The sequence below is a fragment of the Pongo abelii genome, chromosome 10 (assembly GCF_028885655.2).
Source record: "Pongo abelii isolate AG06213 chromosome 10, NHGRI_mPonAbe1-v2.0_pri, whole genome shotgun sequence".
Classification (NCBI taxonomy): Eukaryota; Metazoa; Chordata; class Mammalia; order Primates; family Hominidae; genus Pongo; species Pongo abelii.
Window position 1 is genome coordinate 114,246,503 of NC_071995.2, and position 21,577 is coordinate 114,268,079.

The 21,577-nt window shown below is 40.3% G+C and overlaps 1 long non-coding RNA gene across 1 annotated transcript in view; it reads right to left on the reverse strand.

Moving 5' to 3' along the window:
- Positions 1-4,380: 4,380 nt before the first annotated feature.
- Positions 4,381-21,577, reverse strand: part of LOC129049234 (uncharacterized) — a 75,660-nt gene continuing 58,463 nt past the window's right edge. Inside the window, exon 3 of the long non-coding RNA XR_008512162.1 lies at positions 4,381-4,567. This is a non-coding gene — a long non-coding RNA (uncharacterized LOC129049234). The remainder of the gene's footprint in view (positions 4,568-21,577) is intronic.

The window sequence follows — 21,577 nt, forward strand, 5'->3', positions numbered from 1 at the left end:
GTAAAAAGCAATACTGCTTCTTCCCTGTCCACTAAGACACTTATGCTAGAACCTCAAAACACCACGTAAGAGTTCCAACTAACCCTGAGGCTGCCACACTAAGAGGAAGCCCAGGCCACATGGAGAGGCCATATGTAAGTGCTAAGCGATGGCATTTTTAAGTGATCCCAGCTCCTGTAAGTAAATCTGCCTTGCAGATTTCTGTATCAGAGAATTCCAAGCAGAGGGGGCTATAGTGCAAAGGTCACGAGGTTGGAGTGAGCTGTTAGTTTTGAACAGAGGAGTGCCATGGTCTGGTTTAGGTAACAGGTCCTGGGAGCTGGGATCACCTAGAAATCCCTTCACTTAGCACCTACGTATCCCAGCCATTGAATTATGTCCAGATTAGACCTTAGACATCTTGGAGCAGAGAACACCTGTCTGCACCTTCTCCTATCAAAACTTCTGAGTCACAGAATCTGTTACCTAATGAAATGGTTGTTTATACCATTAAGTTTTTGGACACTTTGTTACACAGCAAAGATAACTGGAACAAAGTGGATCTCTTTGGAATGCAAATGTCTATCAGTATGAGAAATATAAACAATCAGAATTGCGGAGTATATATTCCCTTGTTTATTTATTCACTTACTCTCTTACATGCCCATTTATGAACACACGCATGCTCTCCTAATTTATTCACGTACTTATCCAAAAGCATGATAAATTCTCACTATGTACAGAGATACCCTCTGAGAGTTCACTTGGCAGTGGGGATTCATTCATTCATTTCATAGATATTTATTGCCTGGGAAGTGTTCCTCAGAGATGTATCAAAATAGGAACAGACTTTCTTTCCTGCTTTGGTTGGAAAAATCCCAGGGAAGGCACCTCATTGGCTCTGTTGGATGGTGTGTCCAATGCTGCACCAATCACCCAGCCCAAGAGGGTGGGGAGCTAGCATGGACAGCCTCTATTCAAACCATATGTTTAGAGAGGAGGCAGGAGCAGTTTATCAAAGGAGTACCAGTCCCTGAAGAAGTGAGGGCGCTGCCAGGTCAAACAACGGCTGTCCCCTACGAAAGACCTGCCTTGCCTGTTCTCCACTGACATCATGCACCACCTTCGGCAGCTACTAGTGTTTATCTATCTGCTTTGGCTTTAACTACCAAACTCTAGAGGCATTTCTATTACTCGAAGCAGCAACTCAGATTTTTAAAAGCTGCTGCTTGTATCGTTTACCGTGAGATCAGCCAGGCTATAAAAAAGCATCCGAGTCTTCCCAAAGGATGAGGGAGGACTAGAAGTAAAGAAACTCTTATTTCCCTAGGCAAGTCAAAATGTCAACCCTCTGATAACCGAACTCTCTGGTGCACCTCTACTCTGCAGATTACGTGAAAAGAAACCTATTCTATATCTCAGTCCAGTGACATCATGGGAAATACCAGGAATTTTTTGGCTGCACACAAAATTCCTGTAAGATTCTTGGAAAATCTTACACAAAACTGTGAGTAACAGGGACTTAGTAATCTCAAGGCATCTTAATCAACACCAGGGGATAAAAGGAGAATATATTTTGAAACCAGGCAGATCTATATTTGAATCTCCTTGTTCTACTATTTATCAGCTATGTGAACTTGAGCAAGTTACTTTTCTCTAAGGCTCACTCTTTCCATCTTTAAAATGGGCATTATGATGCTCACTTCAACGGTTTCCAAGGGCTGATATGAAAGAATTAAATCAGTTAATGGATGGAAATGTGTGTCACAAGGTCTTGCACGCATCTCGGTTATTATGATTGTGTTGTTGCTATCACTTTTGCTGATAAGTCATAAAGCTGCATATCTTTTCTGACATGAGATTCAGGGGTATCCCAGGAATAGAAAAGAAGGCTGTATGATGTGAGAAAAATCAAAGAACAAAATGATATATTGTATATCTAAATATGGAAGTAAAAACAATAAAGTTTCTAGAAAACACTATAGGAGAGTTTTTTTAAAATTTTTATTCAGGCAGGGAATGATTTCTTAAACAAAAACAAAAGACACTCCCCAAAAATCATATTTAAAGGAAATATATACGTGTGTGTGTGTGTGTGTGTATAAAATAAGAATTTCTGTTCATAAAGACACACTATTAATACAGTGAAAAGTCAAGTAACAGAAAAGAAAAAGATATTTGCAACACTTATCACCTAGTAAAGGCTCATTTTCAGAATATGTAAACAGCTTCAGAAATCCATAAGAAAATGAGAGATAACCCAATTTTAAAAAATGGGCAGAAGACTTAAACAGGCATTTCATAAAAGATCTGCAAAAGAATGGCAAACATATAAACTGTTGGTCAGCCTCAATAATAATCATAGTAATGCTAGTTACAGCCTCAATGAGATACTACTATCCACTTACCAGAACTACTACAAATTCAAAATACAGACAATACCAAGTGCTGCCAAGTATGTGGAACAACCTGAACTCTTGCACGTTGATGGTAGAACATAATTTGGTACAAACACTTTTGAAAACATGTGGACATACATAAAAATATACACGCATTCTTTAACCGAGCAATTCCACTCCTAGGTATGTACCTAACAGAAATGAGTGTACCAAGAGAGGGAAAAGAATACTCATAATGATACTATTCACACTAACCCCCAAATAAATCAAATACCCCTCAACAGAAGAATCAATCAATAATCATATCATCATGCAACAAAATGACATTCAATGATAAACAAACAAAAGCTTCAGACACAACAGAAAGGGAGCTCACATACACAATGTTCAGGAAAATAAATCAACCACAAAAGAATGCATTTTGTTTATATTAAGTGAAAAAGCAGACAAAACTGTTGTTAAAAATCCAGAAAGAGGTCACTTTTGGGGAAAGGTGTGGATGAAGGATAACAATTTAGAGAGGGCAGGAGGGAAACTTCTAAGGAGCTAATAACATCTTAGGTCTTGATCTGGGCAAACGTTTGCAATTTCATTGAGCCATTCATTTAAGTTTCCTGTTGTGTTTTCTCTGTAGGTACAGTATAACTCATAAGACAGTTTAAAAAAAAAAAATCAGAAGGCCTGCCTTGTACCCGCCTTGTACCACCCACTTCAATGGGCCACACCCTCCCTGTAGCCAAAGCCCCAAGCGCTGTTTACCTTAGGATTGGAAGGATATGTACTGGAGGCTCCATCACCAGACCTCCCTCCTTGGGCCCAGCAAGTCTGCTACGTCCGGTTGGCCTCAGGCCAGCTTCCTCCACTCCTGGGGTCTTTTGTGCTCCTCAGGTAGAGGTGATCTCCCAGCATGCTCTGCACCGCTCAGTAGGAGGCCAGGGGGCCTGGGTTTTGTTTCCTCAGTGTCACCCATCCCTGTGGGCTTCTTCAAATGAATCCTTGGAGGACAGAGAAATGAGAGAGTATTAAAAATGTCAGAGACAGATCCTGAGATACACAGCTGGGTAAATAGAGCCGGTGGAGATGTTTTTATTAGTGGCTTTCTGGTCATGCTCACTTAAGTTATGGATGTAAGGTGGGGGTGGAGGAGAAGAGGCGTGAGGGTCTTCTACCCATTTCCAGACCTGCTCAGTCCCAATCATCCAGCACCCTCAGATGTGGGGGCACTGTCTCAGTTCTGAGGGGACTCACCATGTTAGGAAATTGTATACCTGTTCATTATGCCTCTGCAGAGAATTTTCCTTCCTGGTGACAGAAACATAGAGGGCCTTTTCTCTTGGATTTCTCTAGGAAGCCTCACCCCACCTGGGGAAGAACTGATGCCACATCGTTTCTCTGGCAAAACCTGGTCAGTTTCATATGAGAAGTAGGAAAGGGGGTGGTATTTTTGAGAAGTAGAGGATGGAAACTTCTCTGATCTACCATCTCATGGTCAATGTTCTACCAGAAATGAAAGCCATCCTTACCACTGTAATGCCCAAAGCAATCATTCTGTGAATACTCATTATGTGCCTCAGAGACCAGAGTTCAAATTCAGGCTTACCAACTTGTTGCTACTTGACCTTCGGAAAATTATTTAGGCTTCTGTTTCCACATCTCTAAAATATAAATAAAATAGTACCCACCTCATAATGCCATGGTGAGGGATAAATGAATACATCCCTGGAAAGCAGTTAGCACAGTACCAGGCACACAGTAAGCCCTCAGTAAATGTTAGATACTATCAGTGGTAGAACACCTCTTCACAGAAGGCATAATATCTGCGTTGTACCAAAAGACACAAGTCATATGAATAGTATAGGGTGGTCTCATTTTTATTATTGCATAATAATCTACTCCCAAATGTAGTAGTGTCTGGGCTCAGTGGCTCACACCTGTAATCCCCAGCAGTTTCAGAGGAGAAGGTGGAAGGATCGCTTGAGCCCAGGCATTTGAGATCAGCCTGGGCAATAAGTGGACTCCATCTCTAAATTTTTTTTTTTTTTTAAATAGTCAGTTGTGGTGGTACATGCCTGTGATATCGGCTACTTTGGAGGCTGAGGTAGGATTATCACTTTAGCCTGGGAAGTCAAGGCTACAGTGAGCTGTGATCGCACCACTGCATTCCAGCCTGGGTGACACAGAGTCAGACCCTGTCAAAAAAAAAAGAAAAAAAATGTAGTAGCATAAAACAATGGTCATCTCATGTATTCTGTGAGTCAAAAATTTGGACAAGGCACAGAGGAACTGGGTGAGCTCTGCTCCACTATATCTAGAGTCAAGTGGGAAAACTTTAAAACAGCTGGGACTAGAAAATCTACTTTCAAGTGTCTGGTGCCTTGACAGGGATGGCTGGAAGGCTGGATGCAGGAGGGATTGTCAGCTGACATAGCTCCTAGTAGCCTACCCACTGTGGCAGCCTAGGGGTAGTTAGATGTCTCACCTGGTGGCTCAGTGGTACCCCAGCAAGTAAGGCACAAGTAGCATTGCCTTTTATGACCTAACCCTGGAAGTCACATAGTATCACTTCTGCCATACTTCATTGATGAAAGCAATCAAAAGCCCACCTAGATTCAATTGGAAGGGTCATAGATTCTATTTTCTATTTTCCCATGAGAAGAGTGTCAAAAGATTTATGACTTTTTTTTTGTAAATGACCACAGGATTTACTCTGTGCCAGGTCCTGAGCTATACTCTTACTATATGTGATTGCATGTGTTCTTCACAATGAGCTAATGAAGTCAGAATTATTACTTTCATTTTCTAACATGTACATAAGGAAACTGAGTGCCAAGTGGTTTCTTGCCCAAAGTCAAACAGCTAGTTTTTTGACCCCCCAAGTGTTGATACCATGTTGTCTGACTTCAGAGTCAATGTTCTCATTAGCCCTATAGTATTGAAACCCTCCCAAAATAAACAGATAGATAGATAAAAGAAGACAGGTAGCTAGACAGACAGAGCGATAGATATAGATATATAGGTAGATGATAAATTATAGGTAGGTAGATAGATGATAGAGATAGATAGATAGATAGATAGATAGATAGATAGACAGATAGATAGACAGATAGATAGACATAGATGCCAAGCCTAAGTTAAGTTGAAACCCAAATTCTTAAAGTATTGCAGGATATTTGCAAACCTGAATCTATACCAGCTCTCTGAGCAAGGAGAATTCTTAGGAAACTAAAATAACACAAATATACCTGAGAACACTGACAAAGGCCTCCTAGGTGGTGTCTACAAGATGCTGAACATCTGGTTACTTCCAAATATTTGGATGATGGACTACCAGATTTCATCCAGCTTTCCTTGCATTTGTTTGATAAACACAGCTGGCTTAAAAATTAGTCGTGGAATCTTAATAGTGGTAGGATCCTTAGATATTTTCTCATCTAAACCCCTCTTTATACAAATGCAAGTAAATGTACACCCATAGAGAGGAAGGGTTCCGAGAAAGTTACCTACCAAGTGGCTTTGACATCCTTATTTCAACATGACTTGAATAAAATCTATTCTGATTTAAATAAGATATATCTTAGGATCCAACAGTCTACTTCCTGGGAAAATCTTACACAGATCTGTATGGTGGTAGTGGTGGAAAGGAGCTGGAAACAACGTAGGTATCCACCTGTGATGGCTAATATTAAGTGTCAACTTCATTAGATGGAAGGATGCAAAGTATTGTTCCTGAGTGTGTCAGTGAGAGTGTTGCCAAAGGAGATTAACATTTAAGTCAGTGCACTGGGAGAGGCAGACCCACCCTCAATCTGGGTGGGCACCATCTAATCAGCTGCCAAAGAGGCCAGAATAAAAGCAGGCAGAGGAAGATGGAAGAACTAGACTTGCTGTGTCTTCTGGCCTCCATCTTTCTCCCATGCTGGATGCTTTCTGCCCTTGAACATTGGACTCCGAGTTCCTCAGCTTTTGGACTCTTGAACTTAAACCAGTGGTTTGCCAGGGGCTCTCAGGCCTTCAGCCACAGACTGAATCTGCACTGTCGGCTTCTCTACTTTTGGGGTTTTGGGACTCAGACTGGCTTCCTTCTCCTCAGCTTGCAGACAGCCTATTATGGGACTTCACCTTGGGATCGTGTGAGTCAATACTCCTTAATAAACTCCCCTTTTTATATACATCTATCCTATTAGTCCTGTCCCTTTAGAGAACCCTGACCACCTCTATAGGAATGATGCAGAAGCTGTAAGGAATGTGTAGCATGAAACTCTATGCATTAGTTGGAAATAAATACACACACACATGCACAAAAGATAAACACATATATTTTAATATATTCATCCAGCAACAAGGAGAGGTCTTAAACACATGACGTTGAATAAAAAAATTCAAGTGGAAAGTAAGGTGTATAGTTCGATAACTTTTATGTAAATCAAGCACATGCACAAAACCATACTCTATGTTTTAGAAGGAAAAGTACTTAAGGGCATATTTCAGACATGTAAAAGAGAATGCCTTCAGATGCTTTCAGTGAGTGAAGGAGAGAGATGGGAGTGGGACTGGGATGAAAGAGGGAACTACAACAGATACAACGCAATGCAATACCATATGAAACAACAGAACACAACGTAATAAAATGAGGTAAGGGCGGTACCTTGCATGTTAAGATGATAAGATGATAACATGTTATCAAATGAGAAGCACCTCTACTCTGCAGATTAGATTAAAAAAAATCTATCCTATATCTCAGTCCAATGACATCGTGGGAAATAGCAGGAATTTTTTGGCTGCACACAACACTCCTGCTTTTGGTCAAAAGTTCATTGAATGAAGCTGAAGAGTGAAAGAAGCATGTCCTTTAAAAATCTTGTTTTCATCAGCGATAATGGGCTTAAGCCACATGTGAAATATGGCGCAGGTTTCACCTTTCAGGGCCTCCAGGAACCCGGTTTCCCTTTGCCTGTCTCCAGGATTTACATCTCAGCGGGTGATCACACTGTGGTCAGCTAGGGAGATCACTTTTCGGAAATGACAGATGAATTTCTGTCTTCCGAAAGGAAAGGCCTTTTTTCCAGCCACCAGACATGCTTTCTGGTCGGTGCCATCCACCACCAATATCACAGAGCAAAATAAATCATTTTCATTTTTTAGCACTGTTTATGCTTTGTAAAATCCTCTCACAATTATCACATAAATTGTAGGTGGATTAGCAATTATTGTCCCTGCAGAAAGCAAGTTAAAAAATAAGGGCACATCCAGTGATGTGCCCAAAGTCATACGTGTGTCTTTCAAATCCCATCCTAGAGCTTTCTGATATATTATTTCTCATGTAATATCTGTACTTCTACTATTACTAAGAATAATAATTTCAATGATTGATTTATGGCTATGTGTAAAATACTTTACATGAAGGGTGTCATTGAACCCTCCTATGTTTGACATACTATTCTATGCATTTGACAGACAAGAAAACTGCCATATGGAGGTCAAGTAACTTGCCCAGGATAACACAGCTAATACGTGGCAGGGCTGGTATTCAAACTGTGCTGTTCGCTTCCAAAGACTTGCCCTCTAACCACCGTACTTTGCTACCTAGATTGATAAATCCAATTATTTGTGTAATTTCTTACAGCTATAAGCATCTTGTTAATTTATTCATGCATTCATTAAGTGTTTATTTATTACTTGTTATGTGCCAGACACTGCGCTAGTCTCTTTAGTGAGGGATAGATGCGTGGGTGACAGGGGGAATAGTCAAAGATCCAAATTCTAGAGTCAACATTATTTAAGCCTGGGTTCCCCAGAAAACAGGCTGAAACAGAGATATATGTGTTTTTACTTTGCTGGCAGATGTGATCCCAGGGAACAAATGAGAGCTGGAGGAGCAGAGTTGGCGGGGAGGGGTTGCAGGCGGAAGAGAGCTAATACAAGAAGGTGTTGTTATTGTGCCACCATGAAAGCCACTGGGAATGTGCCTCAGCTCGTCTGCCTTGGGAGAAGGAAAAGGAAGTTTTCATCTCCTGCTCACATCCCTTATTCATCAAAGGCTCATCCAAACAGGCATTAAATTCCTGCCACTTCCAGGTTACACACGGGTGGGTGAAGACTTGGTTCTCTGCTGAGTTCCAGACTGTGACAACAAAAGCAAAAACCTGGGACCAGGAGCAAGAGGTATACAGAGTGAACCTGAGGTGGAACTCTGTGCATTGCCCCTGCGTGAAATCTGGTCAGACCCTGCATAGAACCAGACACCAAACAGCAGCTGGAATCAAAGACAGCCAAGGCAACGGGATGGGCAGAGTGCATCAGAGGTCTCTGAATCAACCACTTGCCAGCTGAGTTCAAGAGCCAAATATTAAATAATAATTTTTATTATAGAAATAACTATATTCATATGAGCATGGTACTTGCCACAAAGGACAAATAGATTGCAGACTCTGTATGTGTACACGTTATACAAAATGTTTTAATGCATCTAGACAACCTCACCAATCCTCACCAGGATCATATGAACCAAGTACGGAGATGAGTATGTTTCCATGGACAGATGAGGAGCAGAGTTGAGTGGTGACGTTGGTTGCTAGGGTTACCCAGATGAGTATGATGGATGAGCTGGGATTCAAACTCAGATCTCCAACTCCAGGGTTCTTTCCCTGGTATCTGAAAGTTTAGAATTCTTGTCCTATCCTATTTCAGGAAAAGACAGCTGGGTGAGAGGGAAGAACAGCTGCCATTAGCTTCATAAGAGATGAGTTTCTTGCCCCCCACTGCTACAGAAGGAAGGGAATGAATTCTTTGGTTCTAACTGGAAATAAAGAAAACTTAGCTAAAACATTGTAAGACAAAGAAGGAATATTTTTTCAATTTCATTCAGAAAGGGATTTAACCCATTCGGATATTCATGACCAATTACTATATGTGTGACTCTAAGTGAGTTACTTTTCTTCATGCTTCAGTTTTCTTATCTGTAAAATGGAAATGATAATAGCACCTAACTCAAAGGATTGCTGGAAGGATTTTTAAACGATCAGAACCGAACACAGCAAGGGATCCAGGAAATTAGCTCTTATTAGCATCATCTGTAGACTACTTTGCCACCTGTGACTAGACTATCGTTTATGCAGGTTATCTAAATAGTTTACATTATCCTATTTTCCTTCTCAAATACCTTTAGTAGTTGCATTCAAGGGCCTACAAAATAGGATCTTGTCTCCCTCTTCATTCTTTTTCAAAACCTGTGTGCTGTTCCCCAAGCACACACTGTAGTTTCCTGCTTTCAGGATTCTACCCATGCCCTGCCTTCCACATGGAATACTCTCTCATCCCCATTCATCCAACCACTCATTCAGTACTACTCAAAGCCATCTAGGAGCCAAGCCCATGGCTTAGCCTTGGGGATATAACAGTTAGCAAGATAGGTACCTGCCCTAAGGCGCTTTTGCCTTTTCACTTAAGGCAGGTGAAAAGTGTTTCTCTTCAGAGCCAACTCCAGTTCATTGTAGCTGGTTGGGCTGCCCTTAGCACTGTATTGAGGTGGATACACCACCTTCAGGCTCAGCTGTAAAGTCAGCTATGGTGGTTTATGGATGTCTACCATGGGCAGAAGATACGGAGTAGGAACATTCCATTTGCCATTTCTGGTCAAGGGGAAATTTAACATCTTTTAGGGACTTTCTAAAATTCTACCTCTTCTATCAAAATGGACCACATTCATCTATTCCCACCCCCAACCAGTTATGCATTGACTCTCCATCTAGGCACTAGTAATTCGCCCCTCTAAGAGCACCCATTTTAGCTTTATACACTTGACAGTGAGACCTTTGAAGACAGAGACCATTATTACTCATCCTTAATTCCCTACAACCTACCACAGTGCCTTAAATATGGTTAAGAATTATCTTCAGGACAGAAAAGTGAGGTTTCCTGGTTTTCTTTATGTTGTTATTGTTGGTGGTGGTGGTGATGGTGATGATGGTGGTGTTGGCAAAGATGTGAAGGCCATTATTATTAACAATGTCAATAGTGGTTGTGTTGATGGGTTAATGCTGGTGGTGGTGGTGATGGTCTTGCTCTTGGTGGTGGTGATGGATATGGTGATAAAAATGGTGGTGGTAAAGGTAATGATGAAAGTAGTGTTTTGATAGTGGTGGCTTTTTTCCTTCACATCCCCACAAATCTATTGAAATACGTTATCATATTGCATTAGAGGAACTGACCCCATGAATCTGAAATGATTTCCTCAATTCTCGAATCCATACATTAACAACATTTCCATACCTTTCACAGGTAGGCTGGTTTTCAGGCAATTTACACAAATCAAAAGAAAGAGGTGTAGAGGATAGTCATCATAAACCCAGATACATTGTTATACCTGAAGGTAATTTTTTTTGCAAAATATATTGTACCGTGAGTAATGGATTGTCCTGCTATGCTTTCAAGGAAAGCATATGTTGTATACTGAGAGTTTAATTTGAAAACGCACTGCAGTAAACATGTTAACTCTAGTATCTCCATTAATCTTAACAACCACCCTGACAGTTAGGTCCTATTTTACTCATTTTGCAAATGAGCAAACTGTGGCTCAGAGAGACTGAGAGCCTGTGGTGGTGCTTAAAGGCTGGTATGTCTGATTCCAATGCCCAGTCTAATTTCCTTGGGCTACAAGGTCTCAGAGGAACTTGGATCCTGGAAGTGAGAAGTGACCTATTTCAGATCTCCACTAGAATGTCCCTTGGTGGTCCCAATGCTCATGGGCCACCAAGGCCATTCTCATTCTGACACAGCCTAAGACCTCTCCTTTCTGCCCCCGATGATCACAGGCCACACACCTGAAACAATATACTTGAGGCCCCCATCTGTGCCTCAAAACAATATCTTTTCCTCTGTTTCCTGCACTGATGAAGGCCCTGTGGGAAACACATCTATTTCTGCCCTGGTAGCCCCTGCATTTCCCTTTTCCTGTATCTCAGCCACTTCCTTATTTCCCAGTCGCTCCAGCATTCTACTCTACAGCCAAGCATGAGTGCCAACCTAAGCCAGATCCTAGACACGTCCCCACTCTGTCAGTTGTGCATAACTGATCACAAAGCCCCCACTCTCTTAAAAGAATATTCAGATTCCAGTTTTACAGGATGGGCAGGGATCGTCAAATTACATTTAAGTTCATCCTTCAGATGAACTTCACAGAGTTCAACAGCATACCTGTCAGGTTAGGAACAACACATTCGGGAAATAAGCTATCACCCAAGACCTTCTGATCTCACACATTTTTAACAAAGGCCATTTTGGAAAGTAATTTTGATGTAGATAGTTCTTTGTACTTACCAAGACTCATTTGCTGCTGAGCATGTAAGATGTACAATGCATTAAAATAATGTAATTATTTTGTCTATACTATTAATATTTTCCATTTTAAAAAACTTATTTTTAAATTACAAAGATGATTGTTTATTGTTATAAAATACAGGAGCATCGGAGAGAAAAAATTACACATAATTCTGTCACCCAGATATTGGTATAGTTGTATATAATTAATTACAAACTTGTAAACATAGCTAGAGATATAAACATTTATTAGTGTCTTTTTCATAAAATTGGTATTGTACTCTTTATTCTGCCATCTTAATTTACTGTATCATGAATAACTTTTCATTACATTTAGAATTCTTCAGCAGCATACATTGTATTGGCTGCTTAGAATTTTATTGTAAGAATAAACCGTGATTTTTATAATCAGCCTCTTTACTCATGCATTTTAGTTGTTTCCATTTTTTCAAGTGTTCTACACAACACTGCAATGAACTTCCTTGACAGTAAACTGTTCTAGCCATCCATGATTATTTAGCAAGACAAATTTCTAAATGAAGCATTCCTAGGTCAAAATAAATGAACTTTTAAATTATAACTGCTTTCAAATTTATAACATTTAATAATTGGTACTTCCCGGTAATTTTTATGACATGTAAAGTCTCACTGTTATTTCAGGTTACTGAGATTTTATGACCTATTTTCATAATTATCAGTGTAATAAAGCAAGTTTTCCCTTCAACTACTTTTCATCTACTTTTCTTTTGCCCTTGTAGATCATCTTTGCCTAAGAAAAAAAATCCTCCTCCCTTTGAGAAAGTACATATAAAGTTTATTTTTTAAAAAAACTGAAAAAAGTATGAGAAAGTAATGTTCATTAAATGTCTATCTATAGGTGTTTGTGACATTTATTCTCTGTATGTATTTTTCTGTGTGCTTGAGTTATTACATGGCTAAAAGGAAAAGGAAAAGAAGTGTTAGTAAAGATAGTGGAAGCACCAAAGAGGGAATCAACATTTCTCCTTGAGAAGAGCTTAAAAGAATCCATAGAGAAAGAGGGACTTTATCTGAGCCTTGGAAAAACTGGGGAGGTGTGTGCCCAGCTAACAGGATGGGTGAGGAACAAGGTGCTTCAAGCACAGGAAGCAGCCTGAGCAAAGGCAGGGTGTGTGAAATGGTATGGCGCAGCCAGGAAAACCATGGGGACTCCTGGGCCTACGTGTTATAAACACATGACTTATCTTCTCTGCTTCTCAGTTTCCCTCTCTCTAAAATGGGGCTAATACAACTATAAGCCTCCCAGGGTTATTGTCTTGATCCAATTGTGCTGCTATACCAAAATACCACAGACTAGGTAATTATAAGCAACAGAAGCTTATTCCTTACAGTTCTGGGGGCTGGGAAGTCCTAGATCAAGCAGGCAGTTTTGGTGTCTGGTGAGAACCCTATTTCCTCTTCCAAGATGGCACCTCACTGCTGCATCTTCCAAAAGATGTCCTCACATGGCAAAGGATGGAAGGGCCACAAGGTGTTTCTTTCAACCTTGACCCCTAATCTCATTCATGGTGACTTAATCACCTCCCAAAGGCCACACCTAATACTCTTGCACTGGGGATTAAGTTTCAACATAAATTTTAGAGGGGACACCATCATTGAAACCATGGTAGTTATCATGAAGATTCTGTGGGATAAGCACCTATCACAGCACCTGGCAGTTGGTAAGTACTCAAAAATTATGAGCTATGAAAAAGATAAACTTCAACATGGTGAGCACATAATGTACAAGTGGGGTAGGCAGGAAGAAAGAGAAAAGACACAATTCATTCATTTATGCATCCATTCATTCAAAGTTGACAGAGTAGGGGATACAGCTTTAAACATCATGCTACCCTATCCTCAAAGCATATCAGTCTACATGGGTAGAGAGAAAGGTACAATCCCTTCAATATTGGGATAAATATGCATGTTCACATGAAGAGGTGTGGTCTCCAATCTGGAGGGAGCATCTAAATGCCTTTATATAGCTTGTAAGACCCTTTCCTGTATTCGCAGAAAATGTCTGGTGTGTGTAATGTTTGGTAGACATGTTGCAATAGTGATAAATGTCACTCCAATCCAGGGTTACACATCCCCACTAGGGAGATATCATTCCAGGTAATAGCTGGTAACAGATCACAGGAGACCGAAGGACAGTATAGTGCAGTGATTAGAAACACAGACTCTGGAGCCAGACTGTCTAGATTCAAGTCATATAATCAAAGCACACATTTATATCCAACCTCGTATTGTATGGCTGTTGGGAGGATTGAGTAAATATTTGTAAATTACCTAGGACACAGCTTAGAATGTAAGTGCTTTACTATTATTATGTCTTACCAAATCTTAATATTTGATAATCATTAGATGAATGAATTAATGATGAACTCTTTTAAGCCAAAGAGTGACAGGATGCACTCAATATTTCAGAAAGAGCCAACTTTCCTTATCATTCCTCTGGAAATTGGCTGAACCTCTCTTTGGAGGAATTTATCTATGGATGAATTCAACAGGGCTACTAAAGATTACATTCTCTTCAGTCCCAGCAGTTTTCTGGTCTTTCTTCTTCACACCGGGACCTCTACACCATCTAAGAAACATTCTTAGATGAATACCCTGAGGTTGGAATTGTGCAAGGGAAAGGACTTGGCTTACACAGCTTAGTAACTGATGGAAAGTATTGCTTTGGAACTAATTTATGTAGGAACAAGAACCACTTACATTTTAGAAGTGCATTGTTTCCTTTGATCCTGACAATAACCCTGAAAGAGGGGTCTAATCAGCCCCATTCTTCAGATGAGAAAAATTGGATGCCAAGAAATTGGGTGAATTCTAAAAATGTTTAATTGTGTTATGGTAAAGATCAAGGGTGTAAGAATCAAAATGTAGTGAGAATCCCATTTTAGCTCTTTGCCAGGGCAACCTTGGACAAATTACTGAAATTGCCTAAACTTCAGTTTCCTCATCTGTTAAATATAGGCAGTGATTATTCTTGTGTTTTGGGATTCTTGTTATGAGCTTATAAGAAGAGCACTTAGTGCCTGGCATACAGTAAATGGGAGATGTGACTATTTCTGCTCAGACTCCTGTAAAATTGTTCATCTACCCTCAGCCCATTTAGTTGCGTTGAGTGAAAAAAAATGCACAGGCAAAGCAGAGGTCAATGTTTCCAAAGTAAAAATAGAATATCTCTGCCCATGAAAGATAAACCCAATCTTTAGGAACATAAAATGGAAACATGGAGAAGGAGCTAACGAGCCATTTTGCTGACTAAATGTTGTTGTTTCTCTAGACTGCCTATGAGATGTCCAGATGTGCTAGAAGAATATTGCATACAGTTGCAAGTTCTTGCTTTTGCTAATTTTCTGCCACAAAGTTTTGGCTCAGGACAAAACAATGATTCACATTATAGCTTACCTCACTCAAAGAATCAAGAGAAAATATTGCAATTCAATCAACAAAGCCCATGCCCAAATAATCCACCTTCAGATACCCAAATGAGAACTTTAGAGCTTCTTAAAGCCACAAAGCCAAATTAGAACTCTGGTAAGTCAGTTACAATTTGGCTAAAGACCAAAGCCATCAAACCCAAGAGAGAATCCAGAAGAAAGAACAAGTCATTAGAGCAGGCACTGCTTTCAGACCAGTGAGCAGAAAGAGTAGCCACTGACCACTGTTTGGCTAACATGCTGGGGAAAAAATGTGACTAAAAATTCTACAAAGCAACATTAACATCCAGTGGGGTCTAGAGTCCAGCCTGAAATGTCAGAACAATGGTAGCTTTCATTGACTTATATACTTATGTGAATACTTCTGTGAATAGCTATATTTTAAGATTTCTAATTGAAGTAGTATAACATCCCAAAAGTAAAAAAAATGAACAGATCATAAGTTTACCATTTGATAAATTTTCCAAAAGGAACACAGCATAGAACAGACACATAGATTACCCAAAAAGGACATTACCAGCCCCCTACAAGTCCCTCTCATCCCCCCCTTCTATTATTAACACCTCCTCCCACAAGGTACCCCTTATCCTGACTTCCAATATCATAGATTGGTTTTTACCTGTTTTCACACTTTATGTAATACAATCATACACTATGTCATCTTTTGTCTTTGACTTTGTTTAGTCAACCCTGTTTGTGATATTCACACATGCTGTTGTGTGAATTGAAGATTATTCATGGTCATTGCGGTGTAGTATTCCAGTGCATGAATCTACCACAGTTTATCTGTTCTACTCTAGGTGGGCATCAGGGCAGTTCCCAGATTGGGCTACTATAAATAGTGCTACTATGAGTATTCTGTTACATGTTTTTTAATGACCATATGAGCACATTTCTGTTAGATTTTCCACGTTGGTGTGGAATTGTTGCATCGGAGAAAGACACATACTCAACTTTAATAGATTCAACCAGTTCTTTTATAGTACCAATTTATTCTTGCACAAGAAAAATAGCTATGATGTTCTGAGCACTTACTATGTGTCCAATATTGCACTGGGCCCATTACATATGTCAACTTATTAAATCCCCACAAACCTGAGAGTAGAATGATGTTAATACCCCCATTTAAAAGACAAGGTAACTGAGTCCCTGGGAGGTGATATGGTCTGGCCAAGTTCACACAGAGAGTAACTGAAAGAACTGAGATATAACCCAAGGCCCAGCTGACCCCAAACCTGACACTTGCCATTGTGCCAGTTAAGGCAGCTTCTGTTTGGAGTGTGATATGGTTTAGGATAGAGTTTTCAATCATCACATATTGGAATACTCACAAGAATGAATGGCTGTTTAATATCCAGCTCCTCTGGCTGGATTACTTTTCACACTTCTCACCCCACTTTATCTAGCTATTTGCCCCCTCTCCAGATCTCAGAATAGATGTCACTGCCTCTGAGAAGCCTGCCCTGATGTTCCACGGCAAGGTGCTTCCTCTAGCCCCAAACTTCTCCTTGCCATGACCCTTTATGCAAATTATTTTACTTACCTCTTTAATGACATTTGATCTCATTAGAGTGCATACTCCACAAGGGAAGACTGAGTCTCCTTTGCACAAAGCATAGTACCTGGAAGAGAGCTGGCCTTCAACGAATATTTCTTGAATGAATGAATAATACTTTCTGGAACCCCATAGGCTCACAATCAAGAAAAAAAAAAAAAAGAAAGAAAGAAGGAAAAAAACACTTTTACTTGCAGCAGATGTTTAAAACTGGAGTAAAGACCAATAATGCATCAGTCTTCAGCACAGTGGGTCCCGTCAGGACTGCATGTAGGATCCTGTACAGCCTGGCATGTGTTTCCCTGAGGCTTGTAGTTCTGGGGATTTGGTCTGAAACACTCGTGTAGCTTCAGGATATCCACACTGGAATGTCTTTCCCTTCTTTGCCATGTAGACCTGCTCTGACTTCAGAAATGTTATTATGATGCTGAGTGAGAGGAAGATAAGAAGGAACTGAGTGTGTCTTCCATACCTTTGTGTGAACCAAGACCTAACACATAGACTTAGCTCTAATATCAAGGCCACCTTGTAGGTCCTTTGGCAGGTTCTTTCTTTTATTCACCTTTTTTATATACCCTTTGACTCCTCTAGCAGCCTGTAAGTCTTTGCAGGCAAGGTCTCTGTCTTGTTCATCATTATATCTGGCACCTGCCTTCATCTGCAGCCTTATCTCATGTCATTCTGCCCCATTCACTAACCTCAAGCCATACAATTTTTTTTCTGCCTTGGGAGCTATGTATTTAGGCTCATTTTTGTCCCAGGCCTTTTGAGCTGTCTATTCTTTCTTCCTGGATGGCTTTTTCTCTTTTCTACATGTGACTCAGCCCTTCTCATTTTCCAGGTTCAGATTACATGTTTCCCCCTTAGAGATGCCTTCCCTGGACACTATTTTTATTTATTTTCCTTTATTATTTTATTGTTTGATAATACAGCTGGGAAATGTTTTGCTTGTTTCTTTACATGTCTAACACCTGCCTCCCTATCTAGAAGTGAGTCCTTATAGAGGCTTAATCATATCTATCTTATTCCCTTATATTTCTTCCAGCTCCTAAAATCAGAAAACTCACTGAATGTCTGTTGAATGAATTGATATATTTCACAGCACTGAGCACAGAATCTAATATATAGTAGACAATTGATCAATGTTTGTTGAATGTATCAGAAATCCTAAGACAATCCCCCAACCCTCCACCCCCCCTCCAAAATAGCTTTCATTCATTCATCCAGTCGGTCAGCAAACACTAACTGAGCAAATACCAGGTACATGTACAGAGTCAACAATGCAGTATTCCTTATCTCAGCAGACAGAGAAGCCATTGAGTCGGTTGCTTCAGCACAAATCCTTGGTTTCATCCTTGATTCCTGTCTTTCTCAATGCACACTCAAACCATCAGCAAATCCTATTGATTCTCCCTTCAAAGTATACACCGAATCCTTCCACATCCTATCACCTCTACCATGACCCCCCTGGCCCTGAGCATCATGATCTGTCACCTGGTCAATTACAACAGCCTCCTAAATGGTCTCTCTGCTTCTGCTTGTGCCCCGCTATGTTCTGTCCTTCACAAGTCAAGCAAGATGTCTGTTACAGTAATTTAAGCCATATACCCTCACCCTGCTTAATGCCCCCAATGACCTGAGGTCAAATTACAATAAAACCCACACCATAGCTTGCAAAGCCCAATGGGATCCGTCCTTTGCTCACTTCCCTGACCCCATTACCTCACACCTTGTCCCTGCTTTCTCTGCTCCAGCCACACTGAACAACTTGCTCCTCCTCAGATATCCCAGGCATTTCTCACCTTTGCATTTTCTCTTCACTCTCTCCAGAATGCTTTCCCCTGAGAACGACATGGTTCTTTCCTTCACTTCAATCACATCTCTCTTGAAATGTCCAAAAATGATCCCTGATTTTTTTTACTAAAACAGCCCCCGATCAGGATGCCTTGTCCTTATCCAACTTTATTTTTCATCTTAGCATTTACAACTGCTTAACACACTTGCTTGTGTCTCTACAACCTATTGGAAGCATCATGACAGCAGAGTCTTTACATGATTTATTCACTGTCACATTCCTCAGCACACAGAAGAGTTTTTTGCATGTAGTGGGCACTCAGTAAATAGTTGTAAAGAGAGAGAAAAAAAGAAAAGAAGGAAGAAAGAAAGGAAGGAGAAAGGGAGGAGAGAAGGAGGAAGGGAGGAGGGAAGGAGAGAGAGAAAGAGAGGAGAGAAAGAAAGGAGGGAAGGAGGGAGTAAGGAAAGAACGAGGAACGGAAGGGAGGAAGGAAGGAAGAGGAAGGAGGGAGAGAGGAAACAGGGAGGGAGGAAAGAGAAAGGAAAGAGGAAGGTAGAAAGGAAAAAAGGAAGAAATGAAAGTGGGGAGTAAAGCAGGAAGGAAAGAGGGAGGAAAAGGGAGGGAAGGAAGGAAGCAGGGAGAAAGGAGAGAAGGAGGGAGGGAGGTAGGAAAAAGAGGAGGAGGGAGAGAGAGAGGAAGGAAGGGAGGGAGGGAGGGAGGAAGGGAGGGAGGGAGGCAGGAGTGAAGGACTGAAAAATGAGATGAATGAATAAATAGAGAAGTGAATGAATAAATGATTGAGACCCAGTCCCTGCCACCTACAAACTCACAGGATAAGTCCCAGTTCAGCTCCCTCAGAAGTCCCCTAACCAGTCCAATGTAACCCACTTTGCCTGCAGTCATCATTGAGGGAGACCCTGCCCAGCACTGCCCTTCCTTTCTCCACATTTCCCCCTTTGTCCTCCTCCTTCCCAACCCCACCTCTGCCTCCCATGTTACAGATTAAAAACAATAGCCAAGCTGACATTTACTGACTGTCAAACACCTCTCTTAGTTTCCTCAGAACAAACAGACTCAGCCTATGTTTTTGTTTGTTTTCTTCCTTTTTCTAAGCTGCTGAGCTGTCCCTGGAATTGTGCAAGAGGGAACACAGAGGGACTGTCAACAGCTCCCTAACGTAGGTTCCTACCCCAGAAAGGGGGTCCAGGTTTTACAGGCCCAAGCGCCTGGGCAGGAACACACACACACACACACAGGCTGCTGTTTGTTTTCTCCGACAGGTCTGGCATTTTCCCCTTGGGAGAGAGGAAGCTTAAAACACAGAAGGCCCCCTTCTCTAATTAGACATGAAAAACAGTTTGGATAAGCAGAGGCATGTCACCCAACTGTACAATCCCTTCCTGGAGAGCAGGAGGGTTGAAGCCTTTCAGGGATTTTTTTTCAACTTTGTTTTTAAATTTTAAAAGTTTTATGATAAAACATTTCATATATTTTATATAATATAATGAAAGCCAAAAGTCCCTAATAAAACCTTTAATTCCATATCTCCCAAAAAAACAACAGTTTGTTGTTCAATCATGCATTCATTGATCCATTCAACAAATATTTATGGAGTGCCTACTACACGCCAGACACCGTTCTAGCTTTTTGGGATTGCAAAAGCAAGTAAAAGCTGACCTTTGCAGAAAGTTTCTCTTTGCAGCCAAAAATTAAAAAATGATCTATTACAAATAGGGGAGAAACTGGTCACATCTGTGTCATCCCACATAACCCTCGCAGAGTGATTGTACTAGACACACTGTTTGGGGCTTCATTTTCTTTATTTAAACATATATCTTGAGTTCTTTTCCATATCAGTTCATAAACTTCTACCTTATGCATTTCAGAAGCTGCACAGTGCTCCATTGTTTAGCGGTACCATAACGTATGGAAAGTTCTCTGTAGTTGGATACTTGGGTTATTTCCAAGCTGATTTCTAGAAGTGAGATTGCTTGAAAGAAGGAAAGGGTTGAAAAACTGACAGATATTTGCAAAAGGAGTGAAAGACTTTGAAAAGTGAAGGGTTAACTTGGCATCTATCCTTAGCTTCACATGCTCCCTCCATCTCATCTTAAAAATAAAGATGGTTTTTCCTAAGACACTTGGGGAGTTGGAGAATTCACTGACATTTACTGAACATAAAGGTATGCCCAACCTTATGAAACCCTGATTCTCACTTGTCTTGCTGGATGATAATTGTCTAGTTATATATTGGCTTCTGCCATGAGACCATGGGCTTCTGGAAAGCCAGGGACTTATCTTTCTAGTGCCTAGAATAGAACTAGAGACAGGGAGGGGAGAGTACTCAGTAAAAGCCTGCTGAAGGAATAATTAATTTGAAAGGAATGAATGAGGTATCTATCCAAAAGAAAAGAAATTATTACATAAAAGGCACCAGCACTTGATTGTTTATTGCCGCACTACTCATAATAGCAAAGATATGGAGTCAACCCAAGTGTCCAACAATGGATGATTGGATAAAGAAAATGTAGCACATTATATATATAAACACACATACACATATATATGATACTTCATATATAGTACTATAATATATAGTACATATAATTATAACCTTTTAATATGTAATATTACTATATATAATGTACTATATTATAATATATAATGTTATATATATTATATATAAAGTAATACACAAACACACACACCATGGCATACTACATAGCCATAAAAATAATGAAATCATGCCTTTTGCAGCAACACAGATGGAACCGGAGGCCATTATCTTAAGTGAAATAACTCAGAAGCAGAAAGTCAAATATCACATGTTCTCACTCATAAGTAGGAACTAAATAATGTGTATGCACGGGGACAGACAGTGGAATAATAGACACTGGAGTTGGGAATAGTGGGAGGGTAGGACTGTGGTGAGGAACAAAAAGTTATCTAATGGGTACAAGGTACACTACTGGTGTGATGGCTATACGGAAAGCCCAGACTTCACCACTACACAGTCTATCCATGTAACAAGAATTCACTTGTACTCCCTAAAGTTATAAAAGTAAAA